General features: G+C 40.7%; 1 pseudogene; it reads left to right on the top strand.

Moving 5' to 3' along the window:
* The first annotated feature begins 567 nt into the window (after window positions 1-567).
* On the top strand, window positions 568-10,684 carry LOC119468260 (annotated as a pseudogene).
* The last annotated feature ends 1,171 nt before the right edge of the window (window positions 10,685-11,855 follow it).

The following is an 11,855-nucleotide window of genomic DNA, read 5'->3' as shown; positions in this document are numbered from 1 at the left end:
AGACGAGGTCTCACTATGTTGTTCAGGCTGATCTTGAACTCCTGAACTCAAGCAATCCTCTTGCCTCAGCGTCCCAAAGTGTTGGGATTACAGGTATAAGCCACCACGTCTGGCTTGTGTATGTCATTTAGTGTAAATTAGGCCTCAATAACACAACATAAAAAATAAAACAAAAAATGAGAACAATTGCATTTCAAGGTGACTGAAGATGCCTTGAAGCTGAGGTTTTTGTCCTTTTGGAGACAAAAAGATATGTTAGAAAACCATCTGGCTCTTACCAGGTTGAGTCATCACACCCAGTGCACAATCCAAGGACATAAACCATAAAAGGTAAACAATTACCTTATGCGGTAAACTCAGCAACCACACAGTTACTTCCATCATGCGTTGCTCCTTCTTGTCCTTCTGTATCCTTTGTCCTTCTCTCCAATTAGTCATCGAGTAACTTGTTCCTGTCAACATTGGAACCCCTGCCTGTTTTACTTCTTCTATCTTGTCCTGAACACACTTGTTACTCACTTACACTTCCTTCCTTTTTTCTTAGTGAGTCCCACCAGGCTGTGCATGATGCTGTGCGTCCATACTTCCCAGGATTGCAGAAACTTGGTAGACAAACACAGAGCTAGCTCCCTCAGCTCTGACAGACTCGTGGCTGTTATGCTTCCTCACATGCTTGAGGAAAGAGAAAGCCCTCGCCAAGGTGTAGAGTCCAGCACAAGTAAGCTTTATTTTCAGCCCAGGGACCCAGGCAAGTCTTGTTTTGACACCCTAGTCAAATGTAATTGGGAGGAAGTAGGAGACGGAAGAAAAGACCAGGAGAAACCAAGCCCGACACCAAAGCGTTACTGAATCATTTCTTTTAAGCACTCTCTCCAGGATTGTAGTTTTGAAGGATATTAAACTAGCCTGACCTATAGCTTTTGCACAAAGTGAAGAGTTATAAAAATAGCACAAGTTGGGGCTGGGTGTCATGGCTCACACCTGTAATCTCAGCACTTTGGGAGGCTGAGGTGGGCGGATCACCTGAAGGTCAGGAGTTCAAGACCAGCATGGCCAACATGGTGAAACCCCATCTTTACCAAAAATACAAAAATGAGCTGGGTGTTGTGGCTTGCGCCTGTAATCCCAGCTATTTGGGAGGCTGAGGTAGGAGAATCACTTTAACCCGGGAGGCAGAGGTTGCAGTCAACCAATATTGTGCCACTGTACTCCAGCCTGGGAGACGGAGTGAAGACTCCATCTCAAAGAAAAAAATAGCACAAGTTGTATCATCGTAAAGAGCCAGGTTCAAAACCTAGTTCCACAATCTATTGTGTGCATATCTTTTAGGCAAATTATTTAACCTCTCTGAGTCTTATTTTCTACATATGTCGATCAAATGAAAGCAACACTTCCCTGACAGGGTTGAACTTGATTTAAATGTTTAATATTTGTAAACCATTTATCTAGCATTGCTGGCACGTTATATGTGGCCATTTATTCGTTCCATTAATTTTATTAGACAATTCATTTAGCTATTAATTCAACATGAATATACTTAATGATATACACTGAGTGCTTTGTATATGTTAGGAACCGTTTTAGGGTGCATCAGTAAAGTCTCAAACCTAATGTAACTTGAGTTCTATGTGGGGAGGCAGGCAATAAGTAAGTGAATAAGCATGTGTTATGATGACAGAGTGATAAGAGCTACAAAGGAAAATAAAGCAGAGTAGGGATATAGAAGGTGGCACAAGTGGCCATTTTTGGTCAAAATCCCCCTCTGGGGAGATCACAATTGAATGAAGACCTGATAGATGTGAGACAGCAGTCTCCTGGAAGCTTGTGATTCCTTTCCCCTTTGCTTCCTAGAATGATTGTTGATAACAGAAAACCTGTCAAGCATGCTGCCTCCATTCAATGGTCTTTTCAGTTAACTGTATAACTATGATCAGCTTTAGATAAATGGACCTAGGTCAGAACACATGTATTACTTTATAACTTAATTCTGCCACAAGCCCCATCAGTAGCTATGAAATATTTTCAAAACAACTAGTATTGATATACTAAATACATTAAAAAAAAAAAAAAGAATGCCCAGAGAATGTTTGAGTGAGGAAGGGTGGAGCAGTTTCCACTCTTCTTGTGGTCAAAGTGGAGAGGTATTAATGAGTAATCAGGCTAAGCCTCTGTGGTGTTTTTTAAAAGCACCAGTGACTAGGCTACTGCTTTATGAGACCCTGTAGCCCTCCCTGCGCTGCTTTTCTCTGCTGAAGCGAAGAGCCCTGCAGGGCATGGAGCCGGAATAAGGTTCAGATTTGAATACTTCAGGGATGGCTTTGAGCTCATACCATTGCAGATGGCACATCTAGATTCTTGGACCACTCCTCAGTGCTTGACATTCAATGTCAGAGGTCAAGAAAACTCCAACAGTCACCAGAATAAAGCTCTGCTGGCTACATCCTGCTCCTCTGAACACAGACTTGTTTTTACCCTGTGTAGCGTCATCATGCAGAAAGGCCCCAAATTCATAACAGTGTTCAAACTTATGAGACAGCACCAGACACTGCCAATAAAAAGTCAGGGGAATTGACATTGGATTTTTTGGTCTGTGACAGTATTCATCTAAAGGGTCAGGCCGGTTCAAACCTCCACTTAACCAGAAAAGCGTTCCACTTATAACTCAAACAAACTTGGGTTTGAGTTCAAGGTGACCTTATGATGTTTCAGCATTGCATTCATTCAAAAGAAATAACAGTTTAATATTTTTCCCAAAGTAGTAAAAACTAATTTAAATCTACTGAAGTTGCTTGGAAAAATGATACAGGGGAGAAACTCATGGCACACTCTACATATTTTAAGCATCCTCTTTACCTTCATTATATTTTCATTGTATTCATTACAGAAAGGAATCACCTCAAATGTCCCTTTTCTCATCCATCCCTTCTTCGTCTCTATCTTTCTTGACTTTTATCCCTCACCCCCTCTCTCTCCTTAATTTCTCCTTTATAGTTAATTGTCCTTCTTTGAGTTCTATGCTATTTTAATGTAAACTAATTTAGCTTTTCCCTGATACTTTCATTTCAGCCACTCTTTCCATTACTTTGATCTCTACAACAGTAATGCAGGCCATGGCTCTGTGATTAATAAAGAATATTTCCTTCTTCATCAGCTGACATGGTTGGGGGAAGCTGTGAATACATAAATGTTATTATTTTTATTTCCCTTGAAAGTCACTTTATAAATCTTTCTGAGTGCCTACTCTGTCCAGCACCATGGCATACACACAGTGATGAAAAAGACAAGTCCTCTTCCTAAGGATATTAAGGATCTTACTGTCATGTTAGGAAAACAGATGAGTTCGTAGACTTGTGGTTCTCAACCATAGTGCTGTGAAACATTCACAAGTCAGCAACCGATTTTAGATCAGTATACAATTTTCTTTGTTGTTCTGTCTGAGGATACGGCCTGTCACTATGATGTCAGTCAGATGGATTCAGACTGGGAAGGTCTTAGACTGGGAAATGTGATTGAGCACCAGGTGCCACCTTCTCCGTGGGAATGAAACAGGCGAAGCATAATGTCAAACCCCGGGCTGAATCAGATGTCTAGTTTACTGACTCATAGGAAAAATGTGCTTTGTGCACATAGAAGAGGGAAGGCAGGCAATAAACAGTAAAACAATGCTGAGGAGAATGCAGTAGCTGTGGGTGCTTTTCCAGGCACCATAAGACATTATACTGGAGCAGTGATTGTGTTGTGACTGTGGATGACTTGTTTAGTGCTATGTTGAGACTTTTAGTCCCTTCAAGTGAGACCTTCCTAAATTCTAGAATTTCTAAGTTAGCAGTAAGACAAAAGGAACTGAGAATCACAAACCAGGAAATCGCAGATGGATGTGGAAATTGACAGAGTACAATGGGGGCTCAGAGGAGGGGAAACTGCAGAGTCTGGTATGTTTGCGATGAGGGAAGCAAAGGGCAACAGGTGCAAAGAGAAGTGGCTTATAAGAACAGTGGCACAGGATTGGCATCTGGGGCTTAGGAGTATTGTATTCAGTGGGTTTCCCAATAGACTTCTCCATTAAAAAATATATCAACATATAAATTATTCCTATTTATTATTCATCTATCTTCAAGTAGCTGAGCCAGAATTTGAACCCAGGTCGGTTTGACATTTGATCATGAATGCTTCCCACTCTGACATGATGCTTCTTGATTGTCACACATCATACCTTTGTGGCAGAAACAGAGCCATGAGTGGGGGGTCTTTGATTGCATCTATTTCTTCCAAGAGCTGGGACATTAGAAATGTTTTTTGAATGTCTACTTTAAAAGGGAGGAATTCCGTAAAATGAAGTTTGTTTGTTTTGGTTTGGTACCTAGAAATGCTCAGGGAATTCCTTCCACTCATGATCCTAAAATGTGTAACAGCAGCAGCTGAGGAGGTGGCTGCCATGGCTTTGTGTTTCTGGAGTGACAGTGTCCAGAGGAGAGTTGGTCTGAGCAGAGTGTAGCTGCTGCCTTGTGCCAGCCCGCTCGTCTATTTTTGGCTCTGACACAACAGCAAAAGCTGCTTCACTGCTGACTTCTCATCCATGCTATTACCTTTCCATCCAACTTCCATTGTCCTTTCTGCTTGGTTTTCTCTCACAAAATTCTGCATAGGCACAGATTTAGTTACTATAGCTATTGGTGGAGACCTGGCCCTTCTGGTTTTCTTTGACTATTCCTTTAAATAACTCCCTTGTCCAACAAGGCAAAGAAAGTAAATATTCCTATGAAAAGAAAAGAAATATCCACAGAAAAAAGGAAGCACCTTTATTTCTTAGTAATTGGAGGCAAAATATAATGCCAGAATATGCTTAAACCCCCTCAGTATGAAAAATATAAATCAACTACCCTTATCTTCTGACTTTTTTTTTTTTTTTTAAATAGAGATGGAGTCTTGCTCTGTCGCCCAGGCTGGAATGCAACGGTGCAATCTTGGCTCACTGCAACCAACCTCTGCCTCCTGGGTTCAAGAAATTCACCTGTCTTAGCCTCCCAAGTAGCTGGGATTACAGGTGTGCACCACCACACCCAGCTAATTTTTCTATTTTAAGTAGAGGCGAGGTTTCACCAATGTTGGCCAGGCTGATCTCAAACTCCTGAGCTCAAGTGATCCACCCGTCTCGGCCTCCCAAAGTGCTTGGATTGTGGGTGTGAGCCACCACGGCTGGCCTTCTGACTCTTAACAACAAACAAGTAGATGAAAGAAAATCTGTCAACAACGTATGATAGTTTGAGAGTCACGGGGGTTAAGCAATCCACTGACTTTCTGATGTGGATTAAGTCTCAACTCAGCATAGATACATGTCTGCTCTTACACACCTAAAAATGCGAAAGGATCTTCCCTACCCAGAAAAGAGGTTTTCAGCCTTTGTTCAGTCAAAAAGTACCCTTTTAGATGAAGTTTTAATCCAAAATCTAAGAAATCTAAACCCATGAAGCAGATGAAAACCAAGCTGCTCTGATCAGGAAAAAGAATGCCTCCTGCCTCCCCTGCCACCCTCTCCTCCTCCATGGAACTCTGAAGCTCTGACAAAGCAGATTAAAAGGCCAAAATCCTGAGGGGGCTTTACAATGTCTACATTGTCTGGTTCTGAACTACCTTGTCTCTATCATCTCCTGTCTACATTCCTGACTACAAGCTCTAAACGTCCAGATGAAGCCTCCTTATGGGTCTTGTATCTCCCTTGACCGAATGTTCTGTAGAAACTTACTGAATTAATGCATGACTGGCTGTAAATGAACTATGGGCTATGAACTATACATGAAGAGAAGAAAAGAATGGGAAGCCTGCTCTCAAGAGGCAATAATTTAGTGAACAGAAAAAATAAGAGTGGGTTAGGAAAATGGTAAGTACAAACAGAGTGGAAGTCCCTGTTTACACAGGCAGCAGCCTCTCAGAGGACACTTTTATGGAGGAAGTGGCATTTGCACTTTCTCCAAGGATGAATTAGGACTGGTTAGGTAGTGAGAAGGCGATTCTTGCTGGTGGAAAGCCATGGAACTGAGAATTAATAGTAATGCCTTTTTGTGGTCAGGAAAGAGACGGTCTGGCAGGAAGGAAGGGAGAGCATTGGGGAGGCCTAGGAAATATGTGTGGCCAGATATGCTGGGGCAGAGCTGTGGGGGTCGTTATAAATCAGGCAACAGAGTTGAGTGTGGTTTGATTTGTAATGTGGAACCATCATCTCTTCTTCAGGAGAATGACATGATGAAAGTGGTAAATTAAGATCTGGAGGAGAGGAAAAACATGATTCAAGTGTTAGACTAAGAAAATTAGTCTGGCAGTGTTGTGCTGACGAAAGAGAGTAGCTAGAAGGCTGCTTTAATAATGAATGAGCTCTCCACATTTCTGCCGATAAGGAGATGCAGATGCCTACGCTCAAATTCAGAAACTCCCATATAATTTGCAACAAATGCTGACACAGCCCTTGTGGCCCTTCTTGTGTAGATGAAAGGAATCCAATGCTGGGTTTAAAACAAGTTGGTGTGTTTGCAAACAAGTACGTTTGAAAAAAAAAAAAACAAAAACCAAACCAAACTAAACTAAAACATATATAAAGCACTCCCAGTGTTTTACAAACTCAATGACCATCTTGATTATTTGAAAACTCCATTTCTATACTCAAAGTTGTGGCAGTTTTTTTTTTTTTTTTATGAATTTCAATTTTTAAAACTTGTATCATCAATGTGCTGGTTTCTGTAAGTGTTTCTTGTCAGCACAAGGAGTCATGTCGTGTAGTTTGTGTGCATTTTAAAATTGCTAATTTATCTCACCCCTCCTTTAGTTTTAGACTTTTAATGACTTAAGGTATTCTGCTTTGCAATACCCTGTAGTGTCTAGCTAAGTGCTCTGAATTAGGTGCCTAGTAAGTGAATATTGTGGGTCATGGAGCTCTCAGATTTTATCTCCAGCAGGTCCCCTCCATTTTTTCAGGGATTCCTAGCTTTCTTGCTTTATAACTTGTGGTTAATTCTGTCTGAAGAAGGGACAGAACCACTTCTGGTTGTTTTCTTCAGTGTTGTGTCATCGGTAATAGATTAGCATCACCTTGTCACATCTTCCACTAATGTTTTCTTTTCCTGTTTTGCTTTTGGGGCCCATCTGTTTCATTGACATCTTAATTTGGAAAAGAAGGGACTACATCAAGGAACAATGGAATCAACAAGTCTAATATATGATTCAGACAAATTCCTAAAGTGCTTTTCTCCAAGGCAGAATTTGCACACAGAAATTCACGTTCATTAGGCTAAAGGCAGAGCGTGTCAAGTCAGCTACAGGTTTAATTGAGAGGTCAGAACCTTTTCTGTCATTCCTACTGAAGACATCATTAGAGCTACAGTAAAGTAGGAGAATGTCACAGAATGTCAGCCTAGTCATAGTGCAACTGTTCTTTTTCATTAGTGACTCAGCTGGTTGCTATGGAAACCTCACTCTAGTATCAGGGATACTAGGGCTGATGCTTCTCCTCCTCTATTTTCAGTTAGGATAAATTGTGCTCCCACCTCATGGGCTCCTGCCATGATATTTATATCTGGGTCACGATAATAAAGCCAGTTGGAAATATGTCTGTTGAAATTCTAGCTAGGCAAAGAGGCTTTCTACTAAAAGGAAGAGAGAATATAGGATTTCTAGGTTGATTTGAGCATCAATTACCCTGTAGGAGAGCAGGTATTCCCTTCTGCCTGGTCCGTCTCATGGGGAGATGGCCATTCCCTCATGGGCTTCTTCTACACGTTCTCTAGCCTGGCGGGCCGACTTCAGAAAAATTGAGGTGGTCTATATTCAGTGTCCCCTTCCCAGCTCATCCAGGGGACCACTGATTTAAATGCTTACACTTAGTGGGCTCAGTACCACTTCCTTTATTCACTCATTCATTTCATTGCAGAATAATTATAGTGGGTCAAGGATCATGTTAAATAGCATGTGTAGCTGCTGATTTGTACCCTAGTCATTCACAGCATAATTTTGGGATGGATCTGATAAGGAGGTAAGAAAATTGTATGAATAAATGCTTTTAATACCATGTGATATATTATTTGTTTTATCATATTTTTGATTAGAAAATATTAGTTGTATATATATGTGGGTACAATGTGATGTTTTGAGACATGTATACCTTGTGGAATGATCAAATCAGGCTAAGTAGCATATCTATCACCTCAAATATTTCTTTGTATTTATCATATCATTTAAAATCCTCTCTATATGATGTATATTTTAATTGAGGTTTGGGCATGTTTTGAAAGTTCAGAGAAAGGAGAGGCTATTTTCTTTTTTTTAGTGCTGGAAACAATTTTTATTAATAGCTTCTAAATTTTCCATTACTCTTAAAAAGACTTGTCCTTTGGCCAGGCATGGTGGCTCATGCCTGTAATCCAAGCACTTTGGGAGGCCAAAGTGGGTGGATCACCTGAGGTTGTGAGTTCGAGACCAGCCTGACCAACATGGAGAAACACCGTCTCTACTAAAAATACAAAATTAGCTGGGTGTGGTGCTGCATGCCTGTAATCCCAGCTACTTGGGAGGCTGAGGCAGGAGAATCTCTTGAACCCAGGAGGTGGAGGTTGCCATGAGTTGAGATGGTGTGGAGATCGTGCTGAGATCATGCCCTTGCACTCTGGCCTGGGCAATAAGAGCAAAACTCTGTCTCAAAAAACAAAAACAAAAACAAAAAAAACTTGTCCACTCTGATATTTTACACACACACACACACACACACACACACACACACACACACACACATTCTTTCCCATGTGTTTTTATACTTTAACATTTTAAATATTCATTTATTTTGATCTACCTAGAATTTTAGTAAAAAAAGTAAACTAAGGGCATAGTTTAATTTACTTTTTACTGATTCTTCTCTGCCTGGGTGAGTTGGTAGATACTTCACAGAATAAGTGACTTTTTTTTGGGGGGGGGGACAGAATCTTGCTCAGTAACCCAGGCTAGAGTGCAGTGGCACAATCACAGCTCACTACTGCCTCAACCTCAGGCTCAAGTGATCCTCCCACCTCAGCCTCCTGAGTAGCAGATACTACAAGCACATGCCACCATGCCTAGCTGATTTTTATAGAGATAGGGTTTCATCTCATTGCCAGGCTGGTCTGGAACATCTGAGCTCAAGTGACCTGCCCACCTCAGGCTCCCAAAGTGTTGGGATTATAGGCACGAGCCACTGAACTCCGCTGAATAGGTGACATTTACATTGGAGCCTTAACAGATGTGTTATCCAGTGGAATGTCTCAGCAATTTAGAACAGAGGTTAGCATAAAGGACATCTTTTATAGCAAGGTATTATCTGGATGAAAGTCTGATTGCACTTTAAATGTGTATTAATCCTCTTTAATGCAAAACATTTTCTGGAAAGTAAAATGGGGTTCTGCTTTAAAAAGGAAAAATATCTGGAAAACAAAATACACTTCAGAAAACCTTCTGGAATCAGAGCCAGCCCAAGTGAACATGTCAACTTGAAGATCTTGTTGTCAGTTAACCTTTTTTCTGGAATCGATATATTGAGAGATGTATCTGTTGTAATTCCAAAGTAAATGAACAAAAACATACTAACCTAAGTCCTCTGTGATCCTTACAGTTGGTGGGGCATAAAAGGATTCCTCACTGCATCTATTTCCTATAAAATGAAGATAATTGATTACTGTGGGTTAATAAAAACGGATCTCTTTACTGAATACCAACCATTGTTCAGAAATAGAGACAAAAGAGTACTGCAGCCATTATGGAGCAGTCAGAGTTCTTTATGAAATATTTCCTGAAATGGGACCTTGTCATAGAGCCAAAATGATATTTACAATGACCTGGGAAAATCCTTTCCTACTGAGCCTGCATCACCGCGTAGCTCAGAAATCAAAGCAGCACGTTCTACGACGAATGCTCTCCATAGCCTGCTGACAGCCAAGTCTTGCTGACATGGTAAGCAAAATGCAAGAAACACATGCGTCTTTGTATCTGCAGATCAGATCAGACACTGAGGTCTGTGTAGGCTCAGAACACCTCACCAGTGTCCTCTGCCAGACCAGGCTTGGTTGGAGAAGGCTCCTTGCAAAATTGTGCTCTTAAAATCCAATTAGCAATGGAATCCAGTAAGTGCAGCCGAGAATATCACCAGTATACTGTAATCTTACATTTTTAAAAATAAAGAATACTTACATTTTTTTAAATAAGTAACACATGTAATATGGTACAAAATTCAAAAAGTATCTAACGGCTCCTCTTTCACCAAGGACCCACCAACATAGGCCACGTTCGCACCAACATCGTGAAGAAGGCGGCCTGGGTCATCATAGAAGAGTAGTACACGCACCTGAGCAATGACTTCCACACAAACAAGAGTGTGTGCAAGGAGATCGCCATTATCCCTAGCAAGAAGCTCCAAAACAAGACAGCAAGCTGTGTCACGCATCTGATGAAGCAGATTCAGAGAGGCCCAGTAAGAGGTATCTCCATCAAGCTGCAGAAGGAGAGAGAAAGGAGAGACAATTATGTTCCTGAGGTCTCAGCCCTGGACCAGGAGATCATTTGAGTAGATCCTAAGGAAATGCTGAAGCTTTTGGACTTCAGCAGCCTGCCCAATCTGCAGGTAACTCAGCCTGCAGTTGGGATGAATTTTAAAATGCCTCAGGGACCTGTTTGAATCTCTTCTGCAATGCTGTATTATGTTCAATAAACCTGGGAGCAAAAAACAAAAAGTGTCTAAAGAGAGACACAATGCCAAGTATGTTTCACTCTCACTTCCAGGCCGCAGGCAATAGTTCACCTCCTTGAAGAAAACTACCATTGCCAATTTCTTGTGTCTTTTTTCAGGGAATCTGAAGGTTATAGATACATCCAAGCACTTAAGGAAATAGCGGAACTTTACACACTTTATTTTTCACTTAAAATGATTTTGAATGTGTGTAGGGGAGGAAAAATATTTTTCCTCCTACTCATCCTGGGTTCATGGCTGAGGACCATATGACAAAAGACAGTTTAACAAGAGAAAATAATACAAGTGTATTTAATATAAGCTTCATGTGACATTGGAGACTTCACAAGGAAATGGTGAGCCAAAGAAACAGTAAACCTGAGTATTTTTTTATGGTAGGTTTGTTGAAGAGTGAATAGTCATGAATAATTGTAATGGTGAGAAAAGAATATGATCTAATGGCAATAAACTGGGGTAAACTTAGCAGGCCTGTTTGTTCAGATTTCTTTTTTCATCTCTGTGTCTTTAGAGTTAAGGATGTTCCTTTCCTCCAGGTACAGGGAGGGCACCTCTCATTTGAGGGTCTTATAACCTGATTTAGCGGTATGGCAGAAAATCCTTCTTAGGTTTTATGACCTCCTTCAGGAGAGAAGGGCAGGAAAAGGTCAGAGAAAACTTACTGCTTCTGCTGTTTTCTCAAATCGCATCAGCATAAAATATTTTAGGATAGTATATCCTGAATCTCATCAAACATCATTCCACATTGCAAGTGAGCTGCCTCATTTTTTTTTATGAGCCACACAGTATTCCACTGAATGATGAAGGTTGCATATCATACGCATTTAGCCAATCCCATTTCCTGGAAACTGAAAGGAGTTTCAATGTTTTGCTATCACAAACAATAGTGCAATGAGTATCCTTGGCCGTATGTCATTTCACTGCTATGTAAAATAGAAAAATTTGTAGAAGTGCAAGTGCTGAGTAAAACAGTGTGTGTACATGTAATTTTGATAATTTTGCAGAATAATTGCTTATGATTAAGGTTGCATCCTTTTTTACTCCCAACCAATATGTATGACAGCTCTTGTTTCCCCATTCCCCTACTATCACAATGTGTTAT

Source organism: Cebus imitator, unplaced genomic scaffold (genome assembly GCF_001604975.1).
Source record: "Cebus imitator isolate Cc_AM_T3 unplaced genomic scaffold, Cebus_imitator-1.0 Scaffold403, whole genome shotgun sequence".
NCBI lineage: Eukaryota > Metazoa > Chordata > Mammalia > Primates > Cebidae > Cebus > Cebus imitator.
This window is presented reverse-complemented; position numbering and strand designations above follow the sequence as displayed.